The sequence below is a fragment of the Sciurus carolinensis genome, chromosome 2 (genome assembly GCF_902686445.1).
Source record: "Sciurus carolinensis chromosome 2, mSciCar1.2, whole genome shotgun sequence".
Taxonomy (NCBI): Eukaryota; Metazoa; Chordata; class Mammalia; order Rodentia; family Sciuridae; genus Sciurus; species Sciurus carolinensis.
In genome coordinates, this window is record NC_062214.1 from 152,944,767 (window position 1) to 152,964,331 (window position 19,565).

The 19,565-nt window shown below is 38.0% G+C and overlaps 1 protein-coding gene across 1 annotated transcript in view; it reads left to right on the forward strand.

Annotated features, from left to right (window-relative positions):
* Positions 1 to 19,565, forward strand: part of Ptger2 (prostaglandin E receptor 2) — a 41,191-nt gene that overhangs the window by 16,877 nt on the left and 4,749 nt on the right. The window lies entirely within an intron of this gene.

Here is a 19,565-nt window from a genome sequence, read left to right on the forward strand (position 1 = left end):
AGACCTCAGTTCAATCTGCAGCACCAGGAGGGAGAGTGGGGGCGGGGCGGGGGAGTCACTCCTGTGTGGGTTTAGAAATGAACTGAAGGCTTATTTTTAAGAAGGACCAATATGTAGAGAAAAACTTCACTGTGCTAGAAAGCAGGTCACATCCTCATACTTCTCATAAGTTGGGCTAGTTCTACATAGCTATCATAAAGAAAGAGAATGTGAAGTAATTCAGCACCTCTTCATAGTCTAACATGCCAATACATATATCAAGGAAAAGCTTGGAAATGGAAAAAGACTAGACAAAGTGCACTGCTTATGCGATGACCCTTTCTGCTACCAGAGGTTTCATCTTTACACCTTTACTCACCTCCCTTTATCCCCTTTTTGAGCTCACTTTTCCTAGCACGGACTGTTTCCACTCCACCCCCAACATGGCCTCCTGTCTCTGATGCACACACAAGCAAACTCTGGATTTATCCAGGGAATATTACAGATTTGTCAGACTGCTGAGGTTTTTTCAAACAAGTGATTTCACCTTCTGGAGTCTCAGTTTGCTTGCCTCTAAAATGAAGAGAATAACACTATCCACCTCCTCAATTATTTCAAGTATTCAGGACATTTAGTACAGTGCCTGGACATAGTAAGTGCTAACAGGGTCACCCCACTGACCTCTCCACCTGGTTCAGGTTTCTGATCCTCAGTGGTGGTGGTAGTAGTATTAAGGGCGATGCCATCTCTCTGTCAACTTGGTACTGTCAAGAATGATAATGATAATATGCCTAATGGGACAAGTTTGTTATTTCAGAAATGCAGTGTACATTGGGACACTGGTGGAATATACAGGACTGTGTAAGAATAAAAGAGAGAGGGCCAAGAGATACAGAAAGACAACAGGACACATGACTTCAGATCCTATCCAAATTATCAGTGCCCATCTGATATTGGGCCAGACCAAACACCAAGAATTCTGAAACCTTCTTACCCATACTGAGTTCTGATATGTCGGTTCCTGTCTTGATCTGGACATTTAATTTATTACTACAATCTAAGGTTACAAAGTTTTTTTAAGGAATGAGGTCATACTTTTATAACCTCAACAAATGAAGGAAGCAACAGCATTCCTCCTCATAGGGAGGAAAGCAGTGTGCAGGGGTGAAGTGAGTTGGTCACTAGGGACATCCTCAAAGACACCGTTTTGATTTTGATGCATATGCAAATACTTATGTATTTGGTTTCTCTCAGGCCTATGAGTTCTTGGATTGGTTCCGTACACTAGGAAAGGGGAATTTGGGGACCAGCTATATCTGGACTTTTGCATAAATATCTTGTTGGCTTTTAGGTGATGTGGAACTAAATGCCAGTGTCATAACCCAGTAAATGGGAGTTTCTGTGAAAATGGAAGTCACCTCTCTTAGTTATCAAAGAGCATTTTTACTGGAGTTAACTGGCCAATACTCATCTCAATCTAAGGGTGTGCTTGATAAATTAAACATTTACAGACTGCAACAGCTGCACAATGAAAGCTTCAAAGACATAGTTGAGACTATCTTTCAGCTCTTAAAGAGCTTCTCAGTATGTCCACATTATGAACAGTTCAGAGGAGCAAGCCAAACATCTCTAGACCTTTGAATCCCCAATGTTAACATTTTATGTTTTTAAAAATAAATGTCCTCCTGTTATTTGAGAATGAAAGACAAAATAACCAAAAGCCTGTGGGCTGCATACTGTGGCAAACTACTCTCTGACCTGTAAAAATAAATCTCCCTGTGTAAGCAGGCATTCCGATTAAAGAAGAGCAAGTCTAAGTATAAATTAGAGACCTTCTTTCTCTTTACTACCTATTATGGTGATGGAAGAGTCGGATGCCCACTGTGAGAGGAAATGCTGACGAGCTCCAATGTTCACATCTTTCCACGACATGCCAGTTTGGAAGGTGGAGTGGCAGATTCCTATCTTCCTGTTACAAATTTCTTCTACATTCTCCATGAAGTTGTAGTGAATCACAGTTGTTGCAAAGAAATACTAAGTGGGGAAACACAATTATCCTGCATTATCAGTATTAAAGACTTTTTCAAGTAATAAGGTCTTGCGTTTAGCTTATCTGTTTGAGCACATTAAAATACTACTCATTGTAATCATTTGTAAGAGAAATTTTGGATTAAGAGACAAATCATCTAAGGAAGGAAAGCCATTTTCAACTACGACACTGAAAGTTTAAGTTAGAAGGCCAAAGTGAGACTGGAATGCAAAAGTCCATTCCTGCCACCTTCCCTCCACCTGACCGCTCTCCCACACCTGGGCTTCTGATCTCACCGCACCACAGGCTCTATCTGGAGTGTGCCAGCAATAAATGTTCTGTCTCCAGAGGCCATGGCTCACTTCCTTATTTCCTCACCTGCCTCAGCAGTTTGCTCCAGTGAAGCCTCCTCAGTGAGGCCTTAGCTGACCACCCCTCCAAAACTGTACCCTCCACTTCCCACTCCTTTAATCCTACTCTGTCCATTTACCAATGTGGATCACTTCAAGCAGACCTCAGAAGTGACTTATCCATCATCTTTGTGGTCTGTCCTTCCCCTCAGAATGTGAGTTTAGGAAGTCAGAGGTTGTTGTCTGCTGGGTTTTGATATCTGTGATGGTATCCTTATACTAAGAATTATATCTTATACATTTCAGAGCCTTTTTTTGTTTTATTTACTCAATATATTCTTATAAGAATATTTTTTAAGTGATTCCATATCTTATCTTGAGTGTTGTATAAATTTCATTTAATCCTCAAACACCACCATAAGGTAATTATCGTCCCTGTTTTACAAATTAAAAAACAGATATTAAAAATTAAGAACTAGGGGACCAAGACGGCGGACTAGAGGGTGACTGCATCTCATGTCACTCCAGAACTCAGGATTCAAGAAGAGGAGATACTGAGAGACTCGGGGACCAACTCAGAGCTGCCGGGTGATTCTCTCACATGGGGCGAGGCTACCCCGGACCAGGTGGCAGGCCCAGACCACAGGCAGCTTCTCGGAGCAGGGCCACCCAGCAAGAGACTTCTGCGCAGAGTGAGGCCAAACCAGTCTAGTCCCCTTTGGCTGACCATTGGTCAACAAGTGGAGTCACCTTTGCCCACTGACAGGGAATATACCCCACCTGAAGGCCACCCCCTCTAGAGGGGCAGCTTACTTGTGGATCACTGCATTATCAAGTTCCTCCAAGACTTTAGGCTACTGAAGACTAGGCAGTGAATTACTGGAAATTTACAGGGACACTACAAGTCAATAGGGGAAATCTGCAATATCCCAGAGTTTCACTACTAGAGGGGTAGATACCTGAACAATATGAGAAAACAAGGGAAGAAAATGTGGCAAACAAACCTAGATGCTACATCAATAAAATCCAATGACAGCATGGCAGAAGAAAGGTCAGAAAGGGAGTTCAGAATGAACATAATTAAAATGATCAGAGAAGCAAATGATGAGATGAAAGAGCAAATGCAGGTTTGAATGATCATACCAACCAACAGTTAAAAGAGCAAATGCAGGAAGCAAAAGATCATTTCAATAAAGAGTCAGAGATACTGAAAAAAAAACCAAACAAACAGAAATCCTTGAAATGAAGGAAACAATAAACCAAATTAAAAACTCCATAGAAAGCATAACCAAAGGATAGAACACCTGGAAGACAGAACCTCAGACATTGAAGGAAAAATATTTAATCTTGAAAATAAAGTTGACCAAGCAGAGAAGATGGTAAGAAATCATGAACAGAATACAAGAATTATGGGATATCAAGAAAAGGTCAAATTTAAGATTTATTGGGATTGAGGAAAGCACAGAGAAACAAACCAAAGGAATGAACAATCTATTCAATGAAATAATATCAGAAAATTTCCCAAATCTGAAGAATGAAATGGAAAATCAAGTACAAGAGGCTTATACGACTCCAAATATACAAAATTACAACAGATCCACACCAAGGCACATTATAATGAAAATACCTAACATACAAAATAAAGACAGAATTTTAAAGTCTGCAAGAGAAAAAAATCAAATTACATTCAGGGGGAAACCAATATGGATAACAGCAAATTTTTTAACCCAGACCCTAAAAGTTAGAAGGGACTGGAACAACATATACCAAGCCCTGAAAGAAAATGGATGCCAACCAAGAATCTTATACCCAGCAAAACTTACCTTCAGATTTGACAAAGAAATAAAATCCTTCCTTGATAAACAAAAGCTAAAAGAATTTACAAAAAGAAAGTTGGAATTACAGAATATTCTCAGCAAAATATTCCACGAGGAAGAGATGAAAAACAACGATGTAAATCAGCAACAGGAGAACTAGCCTAAAGGAATAGCCAAATAAAGGAGAAATCAAGTTGTGTCAAAAAAAAAAAAAATGAGCCAAATGACCAGGAATACAAATCATATCTCAATAATAACCCTGAATGTTAATGGGCCTGAACTCATCAATCAAAAGACACAGACTGGCAGATTGGATTAAAAAGAATGATCCAACAATATGCTGCCTGCAAGAGAGTCATCGCATAGAAAGAGATACCCACAGACTAAAGGTGAAAGAATGAGAAAAAACATACCATGCACATGGACTCAGCAAAAAAGCTGGAGTATCCATCCTCATATCAGATAATGTGGACTTCAAGCCAAAGTTAGTCAGAAGGGATAAAGAAGGACATTTCATACTGCTTAAGGGAAGCACAAATCAGCAAGACATAACAATCATAAATATCTATGCCCCAAACAGTGGCTCATCCTTGTACATCAAACAAATCCTTCTCAATTCCAGGAACCAAATAGACCACAACACAATAATACTAGACTAAATAAAGAGGTGACTTTAACACACCTCTCTCACCACTGGACAGATCTTCCAAACAAAAATTGAATAAAGAAACCATAGATATCAATAAACAGTCAATAATTTAGACTTAACGAACATACATAGAATACACCATCCAACAAAGAAGGAATACACTTTCTTCTCAGCAGTGCATGGATTCTTCTCTAAAATAGACCATGTATTATGCCACAAAGGTACTGTTAACAAATACAAGAAGATAGAGATACTACCTTGTATTCTATCAGATCATAATGAATTGAAAATAGAAATAAATGACAGAGTAAAAAAGAGAAATTACTCCAACACCTGGAGATTAAAAAATACGCTATTGAATGATGAATGGATCACAGAAGACAAGGGGGGAAATAAAAAAATTCTTAGAGGTAAATGAGAACAAAGATACATCATATCAAAATCTCTGGGACACTATGAAAGCAGTACTTAGAGGAAAATTTATCTCATGGAGCGCTTTCAATAAAAGAAGAAAAAATCAACAAATAAACGACCTAACACTACAGCTCAAAGCCCTAAAAAAGGAAGAAGTCAACACCAAAAGTAGTAGAAGACAGGAAGTAGTTAAAATCAGAACTGAAATAAATGAAAGTGAAACAAAAGTAACAATTGAAAAAATTGACAAAATGAAAAGTTGGTTCTTTGAAAAAAATAAACAAAATTGATAAACCCTTAGCCACATAACAAAGAGAAGGAGAGAGAAAACTCAAATTACTAACATTCGGAATGAACAAGGAAATATCACAACAAACAAAAATAAAATATAAAACATAATTAGAAGCTATTTTGAAAATCTATACTCCAACAAAATAGAAAATCTCAAAGTCATCAACAGGTTTCTAGAGACATGAATTACCTAAACTGAACCAGGAGGACATACACAAGTTAAATAGATCAATTTCAAGTAATGATATAGAAGAAGTCATCAAAAGCCTACCAACAAAGAAAAGTCCCAGATCAGATGGGTTCTCAGCCGAGTTCTACAAAACCTTTAAAGAAAAGCTCATTCCAATACTTCTCAAAGAATTCCAAGAAATAGAAGAGGAGGGAACCCTTCCAAACCCATTCTATGAAGCCAATATCAACCTGATACCTAAACCAGACAGAGACACATCAAGGAAAGAAAATTTCAGACCAATATCCTTAATGAACATTGATGCAAAAATTCTCAACAAAATCTTAACAAATCACATACAAAAATATATTAAAAAGTGCACCACGATCAAATGGGTTTATCCCAGGGATGCAAGGTTGGTTCAACATTCGGAAATCAATAAATGTAATTCACCACATCAACAGACTTAAAGTCAAGAATCACATGATTATGTTGATAGATGCAGAAAAAGCATTTGATAAAATACAGCACCCCTTCATGCTCAAAACACTAGGAAAAATAGGGATAGTGGGAACATTCCTTAACATTGTAAAGGCTATCTATGCTAAGCCCATGGCCAATATCATTCTAAATGGTGAAAAACTGAAAGCATTCCCCCTAAAAACAAGAACAAGGAAGGGATGCCCTCCTTCACCACTTCTATTCAACATTGTCCTCGAAACTCTAGCCAGAGCAATTAGACAGACCAAGGAAATTAAAGGGATATGAATAGGAAAAGAAGAACTCAAACTATCCCTCTTTGCTGATGACATGATTCTATATTCAGAGGAACCCAGAAATTTCACCAGAAAACTTTTAGATCTCATAAGTGAATTCAGTAAAGTAGCAGGATATAAGTTCAATGCTCATAAATATAATGATTTTTTATACATAAGAGATGAATCCTCAGAAAGAGAAGTTAGGAAAAATACCCCATTCACAATAGCCTCGAAAAAAATAAAATACTTGGGCATCAAATTAACAAAAGAGGTGAAAGACCTCTACAATAAGAACTACAGAACACTAAAGAAAGAAATTAAAGAAAACCTTAGAAGATGGAAAGATCTCCCATGTTCTTGGATAGGCAGAATTAATATTGTCAAAATGGCCATACTACCAAAGTGCTATACAGATTCAATGCAATTCCAGTTAAAATCCCAATGACATACCTCACGGAAATAGAGCAAGCAACCATGAAATTCATCTGGAAGAATAAGAAACCCAGAATAGCTAAAGCAATCCTTACCAGGAAGAGTGAAGCAAGGGGTATCAACTATTACAAAACAATAGTAACAAAACGGCATGGTATTGGTACCAAAATAGACAGGTAGATCAATGGTACAGAATAGAGGACATGGACACAAACCCAAATAAATACAGTTTTCTCATACTAGACAAAGGTGCCAAAAACATGCAATGGAGAAAAGATAGCCTGTTCAACAAATGGTGCTGGGAAAACTGGAAAACTCTATGCAACAGAATGAAACTAAACCCCTCTCTCTCATCCTGCACAAAACTCAACTCAAAATGGATCATGACCAACGACCCTGCATCTTATAGAAGAAAAAGTAGGTCCAAATCTTCAACATGTCGGCTTAGGATCAGACTTCCTTAACAGGACTCTCATAGCACAAGAAATAAAAGCAAGAATCAATAACTGGGATAGATTCAAACTAAAAAGCTTTCTCTCAGCAAAGGAAACTAACAGCAATGCGAAGAGAGAGCCTACAGAGTGGGAGAAAATCTTTGCCGATCATACTTCAGATAGAGCACTAGTTTCCAGAATATATAAAGAACTCAAAAAACTTTACACCAAGAATACAAGTAACCCAGTCAACAAATGGGCTAAGGAAATGAACAGTCACTTCACAGAAGATGTACAAGCAATCAACAGATATATGAAAAAATGTTCAACATCTCTAGTAATAAGAGAAATGCAAATCAAAACTACACTAAGATTCCATCTCACCCTAAATAGAATGGCAATTATCAAGAATACAAGCAACAATAAGTGTTGGCGAGGATGTGCGGGAAAAGGTTCACTCATACATTGCTGGTGTGCTAGGAAATTAGTGCAGCCACTCTGGAAAGCTGTGTGGAGATTCCTTAGAAAAGTTGGAATAGAACCACCCTATGACCCAGCTATTCTACTCCTAGGAGTATACCCAAAGGACTTAAAATCAGCATACTACAGAGATACAGCCACATCAATGTTCACAGCTGCTCAGTTCACAATAGCCAGATTGTGGAACCAACCTAGATGTCCCTCAATTGATGAATGGATAAAGAAACTGTGGGATATAATACAATGGAATATTACTCAGCCATAAAGAAGAATAAAATTATGGCATTTGCAGGCAAATGAATGAAATTGGAGAATATCAAGTTATTAAGATAAGCCATTCTCAAAAAACCAAAAGATAAATGATCTCTCTGATAAACAGATGATGATACATAATATGGGGTGGGAGGGAGGCAAGAATGGAGGAAGGAGGAACTGTATAGAGGGAAAAGAGGGGTGGGAGGGGTTGGAGGGGTGGGGGGATAGGAAAAAATAATAGAATAAATCAAACAGCATTGCCCTACGTAAATGTATGATTACACAAATTGCACGCCTCTACTTCATGTACGACCAGAGAAACAAGTTGTACCCCACTTGTTTACAATAATAATTTAAAAAGTTAAGAACTAGCTCAAGATCACAATTTTTAAGGTAAAGTAAAGAAATTGAAACCATTTTATGATTTTAAGCCCTGGGATTTATTCTACGGACCTCAGACAATAGAGATCTATGATTGTCCTCTATTTCTGACTCTCTTCTTGAAAAGAAACTTACTGAACATAGCCCTTGCCTATTTTTAATCACTGCTATATTTGTACCTAGGATAGGGTCTGGTGTACAGTAAGTACACGTAAAGAATTACTAAATGAATGAGTGTCAAGACTATAATCTCTATTCATCTCTGAAACACTTCAAGTAGCTCATTTTCCTCCTTCTCTCTTTCTTCCTCTCCTCCCTGAACAACTCAATCCAGAGCCCTTTGAGTGGGACAGAGTAAAGCAGCCTTCCATCCTTGGGGGATGTGGGAGACCAAGGGAGTAGGGAGCCCATGCAGGGAGCCTGGCATGGTGTAGGGAACCTACAATGGTAAGGTTGCATCCAGACATGGGGGTGGAGCCATGTGAAATATAGAGCCTTAATGGATTGAGGATGAGGTCCACAGAGACAGGGAGCCTGGAGTAGAGCAGCAGAGCCCAAAGCAGGTGAGGAGGTTATCCACACGGGAGAGTCACCGAGTGTGCAGAGTCAGAACCCAGATGGGACAATGTGCTCTGACATCAGAATGTAGAAGTCTAACAGAAACAGGTGAAAGGAAGGTGTCTAGAGGGGAGAGCCTTGCATGGGTTAACAGAGTTCAAGAGGGATGTAATCTGTAGGGATTCAGAATCAGAGTGAAAAGGTAGGGCATTCTTGTAAAGGGAAGGTCTGGCCACAGTGTTTAGGAACCTGAACAGGGTGGAGGACATGCACTTGCGGGATGACCTGGCATAACTATCAGGACCTAAGTAGCATGAGCCCCTGTCATGTGAAGCAATCAGGGGATCAGATTGGGGACTGAGAGCTTGAATAGGAAGAGGGAGGTGTGGGGAGGGGGCAATGGATGGCAAGGTTGAGAGATTGGTTACCTACTGAGATTTATCAAACAAGAAAACACATCAAGGATCAGGCAAACCAAATTCGTCACTGTTTCAGAAAAATGAAAAGAGAAATCTAGAATGAATACTGTGGTGTTGGATTGAAATCAGGGGTATTGGTGTTAGCTCATATTTTTCAATATGACAGGTAAATATAGAAATAAAAGTAGGCATGCATGCGTGTGTGTGTGTGTGTGTGTGTGTGTGTGTGTGTGCACATTTCTAGCTCTAGTCCACTGAGAGCAACTGAGATTAGCAAAGTCCTTCCCTGTCCAATGGCAATGAACACACCTTAGCACACACATCTTGGTTTCTACATACCCTCTTCCTCTAAGAGCAACCAGGAATCCTTGGACAAATAGCTGATTCCAGGTCTAGGTCAGGGGAGAATAAAAAGGGCCTGGAATATCTTAACTGTATAAGAAAATAAGAAAGAGCTCAAGGAATGAAGGGACCATGCCTCAAGAATGAAGAAACCAGTTTGAAACGGGAATCCCACTAACCAAACCGGGGATTGACTTAATGATAATTGTAGGTATCACATGACAAAATCATTCTGCTTAAAAGAAAACTGTATGCTATCCAGCAGAAGTCCAGCCCCTTAGTATGATTATTTGAGTTTGTGGGTTTCTGCAGCTTCTGCAGAACCATGAGTTTATTCTAACTATAAAATAGCTATACTTGAACATTCTTACTGTTCAGTTCAACCTCCACAGATGCAACAACAAGGCTTTGAACCTCAGCAATAGAGATTTATTATTCTTAAAGATTCATTTCCATTAGACTTTTTCCATAATGAAATTTCCATTGAGCTTTCCATAAATTTCCATATGGCCAGGAAGGACCTCTGTGCTCACTTCCCTTATCAATTATAAATCTATGCTTGAAAGCATAGGAGGGTTGTTTATCCTGGAGATTTCAGACCAGCAGACCCAGGGGAAGGACCAGGTTGTCAGGAAATCAGTCAGAAGCACTGCTTCATTCTGTTCAGTTCTAACATCCTCCCAGTTCATTCTCCCAGGGCTGGCTCTTGCAGGCAGGATAGCACAGAGGGTTATGCAGAGGTTGGTATAAACTTAGGCTTGAACAGACTCCATTACAAACTGTGCCTTGCCACTTACTTGAGCAGGTTACTTAGACTCTCAAAGTCTCTTTTTTCACCTGTTCATGAGGATAGTGGTTTCTTGCATTATGGAATTTCTGAAAGAATCAAATGATATGTCACGTAAAATACTTAAAAGAATGTCTGGGACTGGGGTTGTGGCTCAGTAGTAGAGCAGTTGCCTCGCATGCATGGGCCACTGGGTTCAATCCTTACCACCATATAAATAAATAAAATAAAGATATTGTGTCCATCTACAACTACAATTCAAAAAAATATCTGGCACATAATAAGTGCTTTTAAATGCCAGTTATTATTATCATTACTGGTATTTTAAAATGAAAATTTGTTTATATTTTGGGATCCCATACTGACAGTACATTGACTTTCAATCTTCTGTTTAAATATTTCTTATCACAAGAGCCATGTGGATGCGTGTGCGCATACACACACACACACACACATCACCACCAACAACAACACCAATAGCACCATCACAAAACACATTGGCACCAATGCCCTCACCACCAACATAACACCACCACCACCATTGCAATATTTGTATCTACCTAAGGACTTCGACAGGTGTTACAAGTCTGAAGTCCATTGGACACCCAAGGCCCACAGAGGTGATGCAGCTGATTGAACCTATACTTGTGTCCACAGCAAGAAATTCCCAAAGAAGTAGTGACTGGAGCAACTTCCCCATCTATCTCCACACACCATCCAAAAACATTAGAGACATCCACACACCTTCCCCTGGTAGACTTACTACCCACTCATTTCACTCAGGTCTCTGCCCAATGTCACCTCCAGAGTCAAGTCTTCCCTGACCTATATAAAAACTCTATAAAACATTTCCATTACTTTCCTTCTCTTTCCTCTCAGTCTGTTTACTTTTCTTTGTAGTATTTATCACCCTTCCCACTATTTGGCTTCACAGTGAGTGTCTGCTTGTGTGTCTGGCATGTTGTGTTCATTGTCTTTCTAAGTAGATAGAATCTCCATGATGGCAGGGTCTTTGTCTTTTTTGTTTACCTTTAGAACAATATCTCAAGTAATAGGTATCAAAAGCAAGTGAGAAATAAATGGATCTAATTATCAACCTGCAATTTAGAGACAAATGACCCTATTTTAATTTTTTTGTTGGTTCATTACAATTATACACAAGGGGGGGTTGATTGGAATATTTTCATAGATGCACATAACATCATTTAGTCAATTTCAATCCCCAGCAGCTCCCCGTTCCCTCCCCTCCTCCCTTTCCCTGATCCCCTTCCTCTACTCTACCAGTCTTCCTTCTGTTTTCAGGAGACCCTTTTTTGTTCTTTTTTTTCTCACTAGTTTCCACATATGAGAGAAAACATATGATCTTTGACTTTCTGGATCTGTCTTATTTCATTTATCATTATTGTTCTCTGGTTCCATTCATTTTCCTGCAAATGACACAATTTTATTCTTCTTTATGACTGAGTAAAACTCCATTTTGTGTGTGTGTGTGTGTGTGTGTGTGTGTGTGAGAGAGAGAGAGAGAGAGAGAGAGATTGCCTTTATCCATTTATCCGCTGATGGACACCTAGGCTGGTTTCATAACTTGGCTATTGTAAATTGTGCTACTATAAACATGGGTATGCATATATCACTACAGTTATGCTGAATTTAGTTCTTTTGGATAAATACCAAGAAGTGGTATAGCTGTGACCCTAATTTTTACAGAAGCCAAAGGTTCTTGGGAAAATGAAATGTTCCCACATTAGCTACAGGGAAATTTATAAGGAAAAGAGAACCTCAGTATGTGTGTGTGTGTCTCAAAGTAGCCTTCATTGCAAAGCTCCTGATACCCATTAGTAAAAGTTCATATTGTGTTACTTCTTTTCTGTTTATTTTCATGTTTGGGTTTTTTCCCTTGTGAAATACATTTTCAGGAACAGAGTCCTACACTACAACATTGCAGAACCCAGGAGTCTAACCTGAGCTTGCTGCCCAGAAACTGATTCATTCTTAAACCATCAATTTCCTCACATTTTTGTCTCCCATCATCCCAGGGTAAGACCCCCATTCTTTGGTGGACAAGTTAGGTGGGCTGGTTCTGCTCACTCCCTCATGCCACACAACCCCTGCCATTTCATCTCAGTGCTGAGATACTCCCGGTTTCATCTAACCATTCCTTGGCTTCTGCTGCCCCGTCAGCAGTACCTATTTCCCAGTTCTAACATGCATTTATGCTTGCTTGCTTCCTTCCTTCCTTCCTTCATTCCTTCCTTCCTTCCTTCCTTCCTTCCTTCCACAGTACTGGGGATTGAACCCAGGGCCTTGTGCATACTTGGCAACTATTCTACCACTGAACTACAGACCAGCACTCTTTATTTTATTTTGAGACAGGTTTTCACTAAGTTTGTTCTGGTTGACCTTAAACTTGTGATTCTCCTCAGCCTTCAGAGTAGCTGGGATTTCAGGCATGTGCCACCAGGTAACTGGTGCAATTATCCATTTTTAGTTTCTGAGGGAGTTATTTCTCACTTCCCTTCCCTACCTTTACCATGATAGAAATAAACTGATTAAACTTATGATCTATATTTGTAACCCTTTGCTAAAGCTGTTTGGAGCAACTAAAACTAATCCGGCCCTTGCATATTCCTCTACATTATCTTTAAAAGGTTTTCTTTTAATTTTCTGAAAATAATTCACCTCATTCCATATCAACTCTAGATTTGGCAATCCTAATTATGATAATATTTTATATATGTATATATATATATATACACACATATATATATATCATCAATACCTGTGCAATTGTACTGTGACCCAAATCTATAAAAGAAATTAAATATAAATAGAAAAATAAACCTCAAACTAGTTGTTTTTCCCTACAGATAATCTCACAGATAACACTCAACTTTTAAGAAAAAGCAAAAAACAGAATAAAACAAAACACTGATTCATCTAGATGTATCTCTGTGAATTCATTCTATCATCTTAACTCGGCTAGAACTTTAAATAAGAAAGCTTAGTCAGTCACAAAATTATATACTCCAGGAAGATTTTCAGAGTATAAATTATATCTTAGAAATAATGGTTCTGTACTTAAATCCATCATTTTATATGAACTTTTCTCCAGGCAAAATAAAACTGACATCTGATAAGCATTTCATTTCTTACGCCAAAGAACAATACCCAAGGGGCTTAGAACTAGAAGCAACAGTTTGAGTTTCCAAAGAATTCAAGATAAGGTCTCAAAATAGTGGCATAAATTTAAAAAAAAAAAAAAAACAGGCCAAATACTATACATAAAAAGCTTTTTTAGTAGGGTTGCAATTTAATTCCAAAACCTTACTTCATATTCAGACAATTTTAAGTAAAAACTTCTTGTTTTTTTGTTGGTTTTTGGCAGTGCTAGGGATTGAACTCAGGGCCTCACATACGCTCTGCAAGAGCTCTACCACTGAGGTAACCACCCAGCTCTCATATAAGTAATTCTTAACCAAGAATCAACACCAACATGGACATCTAACTTTGGCTTAAAAATACATACAAAAGAAAAACAGCAAATGCACACATTAGAGAACTTGTACTTTATGAAGTGACCCTTGTGACTGTATATTATATTTCCAAACATCAGTAAATAAAAGTGTCCTTTAAGAGACTTCTCTGGAAATGCAGGGGCCAATTAAAAGAATTCTTCAGACAATTCTTCGCAAAATCCTGTGAAAATCAATTATACTTGTGGAAATCTCTTGCTTTTATTTTGTAAACCTTGTGTACCTCCAAAAAGCATCTGAGGAAAATTGCAACTGTAGATCACATATGCAAATGCAATAATCGTGTATATAGATATGGACGAAACCGAAAAGAAACTCCTTTTTCTTTATTACTACATGGCATGTCTTTTGTGTTGATGATATGGTAGATATTTATTATCTAATACTAGTAAGAAAAGGAAAAAACAGCTCAACTTCCAGTTAAGAAAATACAATGGACAATGTCCAATGTTGGTTCAAAAATTCTTAAAATGAAATATTAATAGACTTTTATCAAATTTTAAATTAGACCAGTGAAGCTCTTCTGTATACCATCAAGATGATAATGACATATGTTCTGACCATCTCACAAGACAACAATTGTGATAACTTTTTATCGTGTCAGTGTAGTTGAGCTCCAACTGTGTTTCCCAGTACTCTCTCCTCTGCGTGGTTCTGAGTTCACACACAGAGAAACACTGAGTTTCCACAGAGAAAGTGTGGCCAGATTCGGAAAGCAGCGATAAAGAAGCAGCCACAGGCGATAGGTCAGGTGTCACTGTGACTCATGCACGTTGTTGCATCTGCTGGCTCTCCTGGTTGACTTGGAAAGGCAGTGGCTGAGTCCCCACTGCCCAGTTCCTCCCAGATTTCCTTGGAACAGCACCTTGGTCTCCCTGCCTCCAACAGGAGCTACATTTCCTCCTTTGGTTTGTTTGAATCTTGTGCCAGGTCTTCGACAGGTCCTTAGTATCACTGAGAAGTTGAAGGGAGCTGGATAAAAAGGTACCCTAGACACCTGGCCTAGACACTCTAGAATGATGAAAATGATCCCAGAAAATTACTTTGAGATTCATCTGGCTTATTGATCCCATCGGGGATATTTTTAACTTCAGATAATAATAAACAGGTTTATAAGGGTGAGACTACCAACTTTCCCAGGAAGATTGTTTTTTAGGTCAAGGTAGACTAATCATATAAAGATGGGATTCCTTCTAGAAAGATCCTGATAGAACTGACAGAATAAGAAGTAGCTCATTTCCATGGTTTAGATGAGTTGAACTATTTTTTGAAAATAGGGGGAAATAAATAAATAAAGATAGCCAGTTGACTAAGACAAGAAATACTATCCTCTGCTATTGACCTGGAAGCTTCACCAATGCAATTAGACAAGAAACAGAATCAAGTATGAGGATTAGAAAGGAAGACACACTGTTTGTAAGTAGTGATTGTCTACATGGAAAATCCAACAGCACTTGAGGTGAATGATTCAAATATTTCTATTAAAGTTCAGCTAGTTTGCTGGAAAAGAAGATAAACCTTAGAAAAAAACCATAGTGTTCCTACACACAATGGCAGGTGGGAAAATATAATTTTTAATAATTTTGTTCCATGAACAAGAAAAACTATAAAGTACCTCACAATAAATCTATCAAAACATGTGCAAGACCCTTATGGAGAAAATGATATTTGTTGAAAGATATAAAAGACTCACTAAATGTCCAGATATGCTATATTCATGAAAATATGGTCTCAATAAAGTACAGATAGTAATTCCTACAAATTTATCTATAAATTCTAATCAAGATTGTGTGTGTGTGTGTAAAACTTAACAAACGTCCTAAATTTGTCACAGCAGTAATAAATTACTACAAAGTTAGTGACTTGACACTGATTTATAATCTTACTGTTTCAGAGGTCAGAAATTTAGGATGAACATTACAGGGCTAACATGGAGTCTGCATGCCTTCTGGAATCTTGAGGGGAGAATCTGTGCCAGCCTCATACAATTTCTTGAAGCCACCATTCTTCCTGGGATCATGGCTCTATCACTCTGACCTCTGCTTCTATCGTCCCATCTCCTCCTCTGACTCTGACCCTCCTGCTTCCCTCTTTTTTTTTGGAGCGGGGAGGTACCGGAGATTGAACTCAGGGGCACTCAACCACCAAGCCACATCCCGAGCCCTATTTTGTATTTTTTTTAGAGACAGAGTCTTGCTGAGTTGCTTAGTGCCTCGCTGTTGCTGAGACTGGCTTTGAACTTGCAATCCTCCTGTCTCAGCCCTGCTTCCTTCTTAAAAGGACCCTTCTAATTACAGTGAATTTTCCTGGATAATCCAGAATTTTCTCTCCATCACAAGAGCCTCGACTTAATCACATCTGCAATCTCTTTTACCGTGTAGAATAAAAGTTTTAGGAACTAGGAAATGGACCTCTATGGGGAGAGATATTATTCCATCTATACACCAAGGCAACTTAGAAGAACTAAGAGAGAGATCTTGCCATACTAGATACTAAAATGTATAATAAATATATAATAATTAAAATTAGATGGCACTGGAATAACCTGAGACAGGGCTGGCATATCTGGAATTTGGTGTATGACAGGGGCAGTTTTGTGAATTAGGAGGAAGAAGACACTAAACATTGTTCAAATAAGTAGTTGTCTATGTAGGAAAAAAATGGTTAGATCTCTACTTCTCCTTATATATAAAAATAAATTCCAGATAAGTCATGTTGACCGAAAGGTGAGGAAAATATTTAAAATATAGACAGATAAACTTAAGACCTTTAATAAGAAAGATTTCTTAAACAGATCCAAAAAAAGCACAATTAATAAACTGTATAAAAATGTAATCCTCCTTCACAATAAAAGACACTGTGCATAAAGTAAAAAGATAAACCACAAATTGTGAAGTCTTTGCCATCCACTTAATGAAAAAAATTAGTATTGAAAATATGGAAAGAACTTTAATTTTATAAGAAGAATAATTATATAAATTAACCAAAATGAATCAAAGACCTAAATATGAGCTAAAGTCATTCTTGGGAATAAAATAGGGTTAAATCTTCATGACTGTGGATTTGGCAATGGTTTCTTAGAAATAATATCAAAAGCAGAAGTAACAAAAAGTTATCAAGTGGACTTAATCAAAATTTTAAATTCTTGTATCAATACTATCAAAAGTGTGAAAAAACAACTTATAAAATGGGAAAATTATTTGCAAATGATAAATATATGATAAAGGTCTAGCATCAAGAATATATAAAGAGCACTTACAATTCAACAACAGAAAGACAACCCATTTTTTAAATGGTGAAGGATTTGAACAGAAATTTTTCTAAAGAAGACACAAGTGGCCAAGTACATGAAAAGATCTCAACATCATTAGGGAAATGCAAATAAAAACCACCTGAGCCCGTGTGGTGGCACACACCTGTAATCCCAGGAGCACAGGAGGCTGAGGCAGGATGATCATGAGTTCAAAGTTAACCTCAGCAACTTAGCAAGACCCTAAGCAACTTAGTGAGATCTTTTCTCTAAATAAAATATAAGAAAGGACTGCAGATGTGGCTCAATGGTTAAGCACCCCTGGGCTCAATTTCTAGTCCCCCCAAAAAAGACACAAAACCCAGATACCACTCTACACCCACTGGAACAACCATATTGTTTTTAATGGAAAACAAATGTTAATGAGGTTGTGGAAAAATTAGAACCTTGCTTATAGGAAAGCAAAATGGTATAGCTGCTGTGGAATACATTTTGAGTGTTCTTTTAAAAAGTAAACATAAAATTAACATTTAACCCAGCAATTCCACCAGGTATATACCCTAAAAATTGAAAACATGGGCTTAAACAGGTGCTTGGATGTCAATGTTCCTAGCAACACTATTCACAATAGCCAAAAGATTGAATGAAACAACCCAAATGTCTGTTAACAGATGAATGAATACACAAAATGTGTTATATGAATATAAATCCAATATTATTTAGCCATAAAAATGAATGTATTACTAATAGATGTTACAATATAAATGAACCTTGAAGACACAAACGAACAAATATTGTTATGGTTCCATTTATATGAAATACCAGGATCTGCAAATTCATAGAGACAGCAGATTAGTGGTTTTCAGGGCCTGGAGGGAAAATAGGGAGTAATTGCTTAATGTGTATGGGTTCCCTTTTTGAGTGATGAAAATTTTCTGTAACTAAACAGACGTAATGGTTGCACAACAACGTGAATAACAAAATGTTGCTAATGGTAGAGTTTATGCTACGTGTATCTTAGCACAATAAAAAAGCATGAATAATAAACTGCATACATCAAAATGTAATACTCCTGCACAATGAAGATACCATGAATAGCTGGGCATGGTGGCACATGCCTGTAATCCCAGTGACTCAGGAGTCTGAGGCAGGAGGATGGAGAGTTCAAGACCAGTCTCAGCAATTTAGCAAGGCGTTAAGCCACTCAGTGAGAGACCCTGTCTCTAAATAAGATACAACAAAGGGCTGGGGATATGGCTCAGTGGTTGAATACCCCTGAGTTCAATCCCTGGTACCGAAAAAAAGAAAGGTAAAAAAAGATACCATGAATAATGTAAACAGATAAACCACTAACTGCAAAAGGAAAAAGACCTTTGTCATCCATGTAGCCAAAGAAAGTATAGTATCAAAATTCTAAAACAACTTCTATATATCTTTAAGAAAATATAAAAAACACAAAGGAATAATGGACTGAGAACCAATCAGATAACTTATAGGAGAGCGGGCCTAATATATGTGCAACTTCATCTGTAGTCAGGACAGTACAAATTAAAGCACACACTGCACCCTGTCAGACAAGTGGTCACACCTCAGTGAAACGAATGGATGAACTAGATCTAAAGGACTTGCTAGGGATACATTTCTAAAAGAATGCTGAGTGAAAAAAGACACATTTCAAACTGATTTGTAGAATAAACTGACATTTGGGTAAAATTTAAAAACCCATCATCTCTGAGTGCAGACCTCTATGGGAAAGGTATAAACACACAGAAGGGATGCCTGGCAACTCCCAGGCGGAGCTTGTCTCTAGGGATAGGAGGAGGGGAACAGGATGAAGTTGCACCAAAAGGATGTTGCTTATAATTTTCACTTCTTAAAAAAGCTGAAGCAAATAAAATACATTGTTGATATTTGTTGATTTTGAACAGTTGGCATTTACATCTTTGTCATGTATTTTCCATGCTGTTTTGTGAGATTCTCCACAATTAAGGAAGCAATAGTCTATTAACATGGAGACAAAAAACAAGATTCAACTCGGTAGAGACTACAAATATAAAGGTGTACATTTTGCAATGGTGAGAAAACGTGACTAAACATGTTGTGTCGGGGGGTGGTGTGAGAGAGAGAGATGTTCCATGCAATGGAAACTGCCAAGTTGCATTTCTGTGAAGGAGAGACCCTCATAATGACAACTTTGGCGACACTCCCTAATCAGAGATCCCTGGACAATGCAGTGCC